General features: G+C 48.6%; 1 long non-coding RNA gene across 1 annotated transcript; it reads right to left on the bottom strand.

Moving 5' to 3' along the window:
* Positions 1–348: 348 nt before the first annotated feature.
* LOC140418756 (uncharacterized) lies at positions 349–3,846 on the bottom strand. Its single transcript, XR_011945317.1, has 2 exons — positions 3,711–3,846; positions 349–2,839 (listed from the first exon to the last, which is right to left on the bottom strand). It is a non-coding gene; the product is annotated as an uncharacterized lncRNA (long non-coding RNA).
* Between the last annotated feature and the right edge of the window lie 3,814 nt (positions 3,847–7,660).

The raw sequence follows: 7,660 nt of genomic DNA, 5'->3' as shown, positions 1-7,660 counted from the left end.
TATAAAAATTGGCAAGTCATGTTGCAGCTGTATAGAACCTTAGTTAGGCCACACTTTGAGTATAGTGTTCAAGTTTTTAACACAGAGGGTAGTGGGTGCCTGGAACTCGCTGCCGGAGGAGTTGGTGGAAGCAGAGACGATAGTGACGTTTAAGGGGCATTTGACAAATACATGAATAGGATGGGAATAGAGGGATATGGACCCCGGAAGTGTTGAAGATTTTCGTTTAGACGGGCAGCATGGTCGACGCAGGCTTGGAGGGCCGAAGGGCCTGTTCCTGTGCTGTACTTTTCTTTGTTCTTTGTTCTCTTTGACTCCTGTTAAATACAGAGCAGTACAGGGGCACACTGACAGTGGATTTCTTTATTGTCACGTGTACCGAGGTACAGTGAAAAGTATTTTTTGCAAGCAACTCAACAGATCATTAAGTACATGAAAAGAAAAGGAAATAAAAGAAAATACATCCTAGGGCAACACAAGGTACACAATGTAGCTACATAAACACCGGCATCGGGTGAAGCATTCAGGGGTGTAGTGTTAATCAGGTCAGTACATAAGAGGGTCATTTAGGAGTCTGGTAACAGCGGGGAAGAAGCTGTTTTTGAGTCTGTTTATGCGTATCCTCAGACTTTTTTATCTCCTGCCCGATGGAAGACTAACACAATCTCATCAGTCTGCAGACTCCTGTTAAATACAGAGCAGTACAGGAGCACACTGACAGTGCAACACAGTCTCATCAGTCTGAAGGCTCTGTTAAATACAGAGCAGTGCAGGAGCACACTGACAGTGTAACACAGTCTCATCAGTCTGCAGACTCCTGTTAAATACAGAGCAGTACAGGAGCACACTGACAGTGCAACACAGTCTCATCAGCTTGCAGACTCCTGTTAAATACAGAGCAGTACAGGAGCACACTGACAGTGTAACACAGTCTCATCAGTCTGCAGACTCCTGTTAAATACAGAGGAGTACAGGAGCACACTGACAGTGTAACACAGTCTCATCAGTCTGCAGACTCCTGTTAAATACAGAGCAGTACAGGAGCATGCTGACAGTGTAACACAGTCTCATGGGCGGCATGGTAGCACAGTGGTTAGCACTACTACTTCATAGTGCCAGTGTCCCAGGTTTGATTCCTGGCTTTTGATCCCTGTCTGTGCAGAGTCTGTACATTCTCCCTGTGTCTGCGTGGGTTTCCTCCGGGTGCTCCGGTTTCCTCCCATATATCCCGGAAGACATGCTGTTAGGTGAATTGGACATGCTGAATTTGCTCTCTGTGTTCCCGAACAGGCGCCAGAATGTGGCGACTAGGGGCTTTTCACAGAAACTTCATTGCAGTGTTAATGTAAGCCTACTTGTGACAATAATAAAGATTATGATTTATCAGTCTGCAAGATATGGAGAGCTGGGAATTGTCCACGAGAGTGACCAAAACTGTGAGATTTGAAATAATCTAGGATTAGAAGAGAAAAGGCCCCAAAAATGAAGCAGTCGGCAACAGGACATCAATTAATCTCCTCGTACATTGGAGAAAAATGGAACATAACACAGTGTATTTGCTCAACAACTGACCAAGCTCACATTCATGTAGAATGGGAAAAAAAATAGATTTAAAGTACCCAATTCTTTTTTTTCCAATTAAGGGGCAATTTAGCGTTGCCAATCCACCTACCCTGCACATCTTTGGTTGTGGGGGTGAGCCCCTCGCAGACACGGGGAGAACGTCTTCATGTAAAATTTCAATAACCTCCAAGATGGGGCTGGAGTTTACTATCAGCAGAAACAAACAGTGAAAGTGATGAACAGCAGAGTCCCACCCCTGCAATCACATGTAAACTCACTGCTCTCACAATAGGTGATGGGACTGAGTGAACCCTTTTCACACACAGAGGTGACCAGCCTCTCCCCAATGTGAGTGCGTTGGTGTGTCTGCACCTCACTTGTACTTCTCATATTCATAACAAGAGGTCATTTATCAATGTGAACAAGTTGAAGTGCAGCGAGGGTGCTTAACCGAGTCAATCCCTTCCCACACACCGAGCAGGTGAATGGCCTCTCCCCAGTGTGAACCCGCTGGTGCCTCAGCGGGGTGGATGACTGAATGAATCTCCTGTCTCACACAGAGCAGGTGAATGGCCTTTTTCCAGTGTGAGTCTGCTGGTGCCTGATCAGGGTGGATGACTGAGTGAATCCTTTCCCACACATGGGGCAGGTGAACGGCCTCTCTCCAGTGTGAGTGTGTTGGTGTTGCATCAGGTTCTTTCTGCTTTTAAAGCTCTTCCCACAGTCAGAACATTCTCAAGGTCTCTTATTGGAGTGAGCACGCTGGTGTGACTGCAGGTGTTGTGACTGAATTAAATGTTTTCCACACAAGGAGCAGGTGAACGGCCTCTCCCCTGTGTGACTGGGTCGATGAGTTTCGAGATGGGATGGGTAATTGAATCCCTTCCCACAGTCCCCACATTTCCACGGTTTCTCCACGGTGCCGGTGTCCTTTTGTCTCTCCAGGTTCGATGATCAGTTGAAGCCTTGTCCACACACAGACCCCGTGTATGATTTCTCCTCACTGTGAATGGTGTGATTTTTGTTCCAGCTGTGTAACTGGTTAAAGCTCTTTCCACAGTCAGTTCACTGGATCACTCTCACCCGGGTGTGTGTGTCTCAGTGCTCTTCCAGTCACATTGATGTTTGAAATCTTTTCCCAGACAGAAGTCAAACAATTCTCCCTCCACATGCAAAGACCAATGAGATTCAGGTCCTGATAATCGAGTGACTTTGTTGAATCTTGATGTGATGCTTGGTTTGAATTTCCCGTCTGTAAATCACCCCTTCGAATATCCTGTAAATGGTGATTACCAAAGTCAAAGCTGTAAATCCCTGTCCCGCACACTCTCCCTCCTCCCTGGGCAGAAATCCAAACCCATCTCACCATCTGCATCATTTCTTTCCTCCACTCCCAGTTTTCTCCCTCCCTCTCCTCTGCCTGGGTTCAGTTCTCCAGCTCCTGTCTGCAGACTTACAATAAAATCAATTGGTCTTATGGTGGGGGGCACGGTTTGGGGTCTCCTCTTACCCACGTGAGTCCACATCAAGAGCCCGCACTGCGTGTGTTCCAGCTCACAATGCCCGAGCTGCGATTGACGGCATCTCTAGACCTATAAGAGGCAGCAGTGGGGCTGGAGGACCGAGCAGGAGCAGCTGGTCTTCCAACCAATCAGAGTGAATGAGGGGCGGGGCTGAGCCGAGATATCTCTCTTTGGCTGAAACTCTGCATCATTTTGAAAACTGATTTGTCTCAAACTCCAGGAGAAAAGTGAACCTTTCTGTCTGTGTCGGGAGACATCACTCACTCCCTCCAGCCTGCTCCACCATCGAATAAGAACCTGGCTGATCTGACTGTAACACCCACTACACATGCAGTGAGCGGGACTGCCCTGGAGCTCAATTATACTCAAATTCTGATCATGTTCAGGTTCTGATGAACAGAGTGACTCTGTTAGAACTTGATGTGATCTTTGATTTGAGTTTTCTGTGTAAATCCAGCCTCCCAACCCCTGTAAAAGGAGTTTGCAGAATCCATCCCTGTCAGTCCAGGAGAGAAATTCACAACATTCTCTCCTCCTGCTGACAGGGAGCACCGCGCATGCGCCCTTAACCCGGGCCTCTCACTCCAGATGCGGTCCCGCCGCCTCCGCCGCACAGATACAAACCCGGCACCGGCAGCTTCTTATTCCGGTGTCAGAGCCGCATCGGGGATCAAGGAGCCTCCCCGCCCACCTCTCGGCTCCGCCTCTCCCTCCATTCCGCCATTTCCCTCACCGCCTGTGGATCTGACAAACAAGCATCTGTCCCTGGACACCGCCTGCACTGCGCATGCTCAACGTCACAATGCCCGGGGAGTGATTGACGGCAGGGCCAGGCCAATAGGAAGAAGGGGCAGGGCCGGAGGACCGAGCAGCAGCGGCTGGTCCTCCCACCAATCGGAGTGAAAGGGGGGCTGGGGGCTCAGCACTGACTGAAGCATGCGCCGTACGAGCCCCAGAGCTGGAAAAGGCGGTCCAGTTGAGGTCATGATGTGGAGATGCCGGCATTGCACTGGGGTGGGCACAGTAAGAAGTCTTCCACCAGGTTAAAGTCCAACATGTTTGTATTGAGGTCACAAAGAGTGAGAAGTGAATCCGGGGGGGGGGGGGGGGATTGTGAACAAAGCAGGAGGTTGGGAGCCAGGGATGAGATGGTGGTGGAGTGGGAATGTCCCTGGGTGGGTATTACTGAGTCCCCTAGGGTAATGGTCTGAGGAGCTAGTGGAATATTCCCGGTTACCAAACAACTACATTCAATTCATAAAACAGTGAAAACTCAAATCAGTAATGGTGACCATGCAGCTATCACTGGTTGTGTTTAAACTGATCTGGTTCACTAATGGCCTTTAAGAAATCTGCCAACCCTACCTGGTCTGACCTACATGTGACTCCAGAGCCACAGCAGTAAATCTGCCCTCTGAAATAGACCAGTAAGCCATTCAGTTCAAGAGCAATTCGGGATCGGCAACAAATAAGGGGACAGCATAGCAGCATTGTGGATAGCGCAATTACTGCACAGCTCCAGGGTCCCAGTTTTGATTCCGGCTTGGGTCACTGTCTGTGTGGAGTCTGCACATCCTCCCGGTGTCTGCGTGGGTTTCCTCCCACAGTCCAAAGATGTGCAGGTTAGATGGATTGGCCATGCTAAAATTGTCCTTACTGTCAAAAATTGTCCTTAGTGTTGGGTGGGTTTACTGGGTTATGGGGATAGGGTGGAGATGTGGACCTTGGGTAGGGTGCTCTTTCCAAGAGCTGGTGCAGACTCGATGGGCCGAATGGCCTCCATCTGCACTGTAAATTCTATGAAAGATAGTGGATTCACCAGGGATTGCCACAGGAATTGTCATTTATGGGAGAGAATTCCAAATGTGTCCCAGATTTTGTGTCAACAAGTGTTTCCTCAATTCACACTGAGTTCTGTGACCTGGCTACAATTTTTAAGCAATGTCCCAAGTCCTTACTCCCCAGTCAGCAGAAATCACTCCTCTCTGTCTTTGATTAAATCATGCTGTAATTTACTAAACACCAGGATGTGGAGATACCGGCGTTGCACTGGGGTGGGCACAGTGAGAAGTCTTACAACACCAGGTTAAAGTCCAACAGATTTGTTTCGAATCACAAGCATTCAGAGCATAGTTCCTTCCTCAGCTGTGCTCCAAAAGCTAGTGATTCTAAATAAACCTGTTGGACTTTAACCTGGTGTTGTAAGACTGCTTACTGTGCCCACCCCAGTGCAACACCGGCATCTCCACATTTCATAGAATTTACAGTGCCATTCGGCCCATCGAGTCTGCACCGGCTCTTGGAAAGAGCACCCTACCCAAGGTCCACACCTCCACCCTATCCCCATAATCCAGTAACCCCACCCAACATCATGGCCTCAAGATGAGACAAACAAGCGTCTGTCCCTGGGCATGAGCCGCACTGCACATGCTCCACATCACAATGCCCGGCGAGTGATTGACGGTAGCTTTGCAACAATAGGAAGAGGAGGCGGGACTGCAGGACCGAATGACAGCAGCTGGTCCTCCACCCAATTGGAGTGAATGAGGGGCGTGGCTGCTCTCAGATCTCCCTCATTGGCTGAGACTGCATTATTTTGAGTTGTTCCCATTAGCCACGTGCGCACGGGTTCCACGACCTCATTTCCTGTCTGAGAGGGGATGACCAACGGGAAGATTGGGAGGACGGGATGGATTCTGGTCCTTCAGCCAATCAGACTGCGGGCTTTGTGTGAATGAAACTGGGGCTTCACACAGAGTGAAATTTGTTCCTGTGTCAAACCGCTTCAATGGACAAAAATGTCTTATTTCGACTTCAATGGGCTTTTTTTAGAATCCATTGATCCTTCTACAGAACTGTTACAAGGAACAACAAACATTAACTCTGTTTCTCTCATCACAGATGTGGCACAATGGTTAGCACTGCTGCCTCACAGCGCCAGTGACCAGGGTTCAATTCCGGTCTTGGATGACTGTGTGGAGTTTGCACATTCTTCCCGTGTCTGTGTGGTTCCCTCTGGGTGCTCGAGTTTTCTCCCACGAGAATGTGTAGGCTTGGTGGATTGGCTATGCTAAATTGCTCCTTAGTGTCCAAAGGTGAAGTGGGGTTATGGGGAGAGGGTGGGGGAAGTGCACCTGGGTGGGACGCACTTTTGTAGGGTTGGTGCAAACGCGATGGACCGAATGGCCTCCTGCACTTTAAGGATTCGATGATACTGCCAGACCTGTTTTGTTAATCTCGCATTTTCTGTTTTACTATATATTACACACCTTTATAATCCACTGATTATATTTATTGAACCACTATACCATCAACCACCAGGAGCAGTGTGTTGATGTTTCAGCAATTTCAGCCTTGAGTAACTGGGTAAAGTTTGCACATTTTCCCTGTGTCTGTGTGCGTTCCCTCCGGGTGCTCCAGTTTTCTCCCACCGTCCAAAGAGTTAAGGTCGATTGGCCCCTTAGTGTCCAAATAAAGGTTAGGTGAGTTACTGGGATGGGCTTAAGTAGGGTATTCTTTCTGAGGGCCGGTGCAGGCTAAATGGGCCAAATGGCCTCTTTCTGCACTGTAAATTCTATGATTCTGTTGGATTTTCTCTCCCACAGTCTTGGCCCGGTGGGTCTGTCTGGTGGTATTTCCCTGGTACTGTCCATGTGTTTGGATGTTTGAGTATTTTAGGGAGTAGGTAGAACTTCCTTGGTTCTACCTGTTTTCTTTGGTTAATATGTCTGGAGTCTGTGTTCTTCCAGTCTGTCTCCAATTCTCCTTCCTGTCTCGGGTATATGGGTCTAGGTAGCTTGGTGTTGTGATTCGTGTTGTTTAGTTGTCTGTCTGTCTCCAGCAGGTATTGTTGTCTCTCGATAATGACTGTGCTGCTACCCTTGCTTCTGATCTTATGAACATATCCGTGTTGGATCCAAGCTCCCGGATTGTCTGTCTTTCTCTCCGGGTAAGATTCTGTTTGTCTCTTGTGTTTCACTGTGACAGGGCAGAGACCCGATTGAAGGGATTCAAACATGGGAATTCTGGGAAAGATGGGCAAGGATTTGGGAGGGACAACATGTTCAAAGAGTTTGGGAGGAGAGGGAGGTTGAAGATGGGGCAGTAATTTGTAAGGATGGCAGGGTCAAGGGTTTGTTTTATTGAGGGGGTGATGATGGCAGATTTGAAGGACAGAGGGACAGAACCCGATGAGAGAGAAATGTTGACAATATCCATGGACACAGGGTAGTTGGCTGATCAGTAGCTCAGTGGGAATAGGGTCGATGGAGCAGGAGCTGGGTCTCATGGACAAGATGAGCTCTGAGAGGGCATGAGGGGAGATGGGAGAGAAACTAGAGAAAGATGTGGGTTCAGGGCTCGGGAAAGGATGACATTTAGAGACAGTTTGGTCCGGTGGGCCCGTGGAAGGGAGGGAAGCAGCAGAGGCGGCTGATCGGATTTACTCAATCTCAGTCACAAAGAAGCTCCTCACACTTCTTGTTGGAGGTGAGGATGGAAGAGACGGGAGAGCGAGATTACTTCAAAAGGAACTAACTTGTGTCAGAGTAATTAAAAAGTTTCAGCACACTGCG

The sequence above is a fragment of the Scyliorhinus torazame genome, chromosome 5 (genome assembly GCF_047496885.1).
Source record: "Scyliorhinus torazame isolate Kashiwa2021f chromosome 5, sScyTor2.1, whole genome shotgun sequence".
Taxonomy (NCBI): Eukaryota; Metazoa; Chordata; class Chondrichthyes; order Carcharhiniformes; family Scyliorhinidae; genus Scyliorhinus; species Scyliorhinus torazame.
Note: the sequence above shows the minus strand (reverse complement) of the source record. Positions and strands in the feature narration are given on the sequence as shown.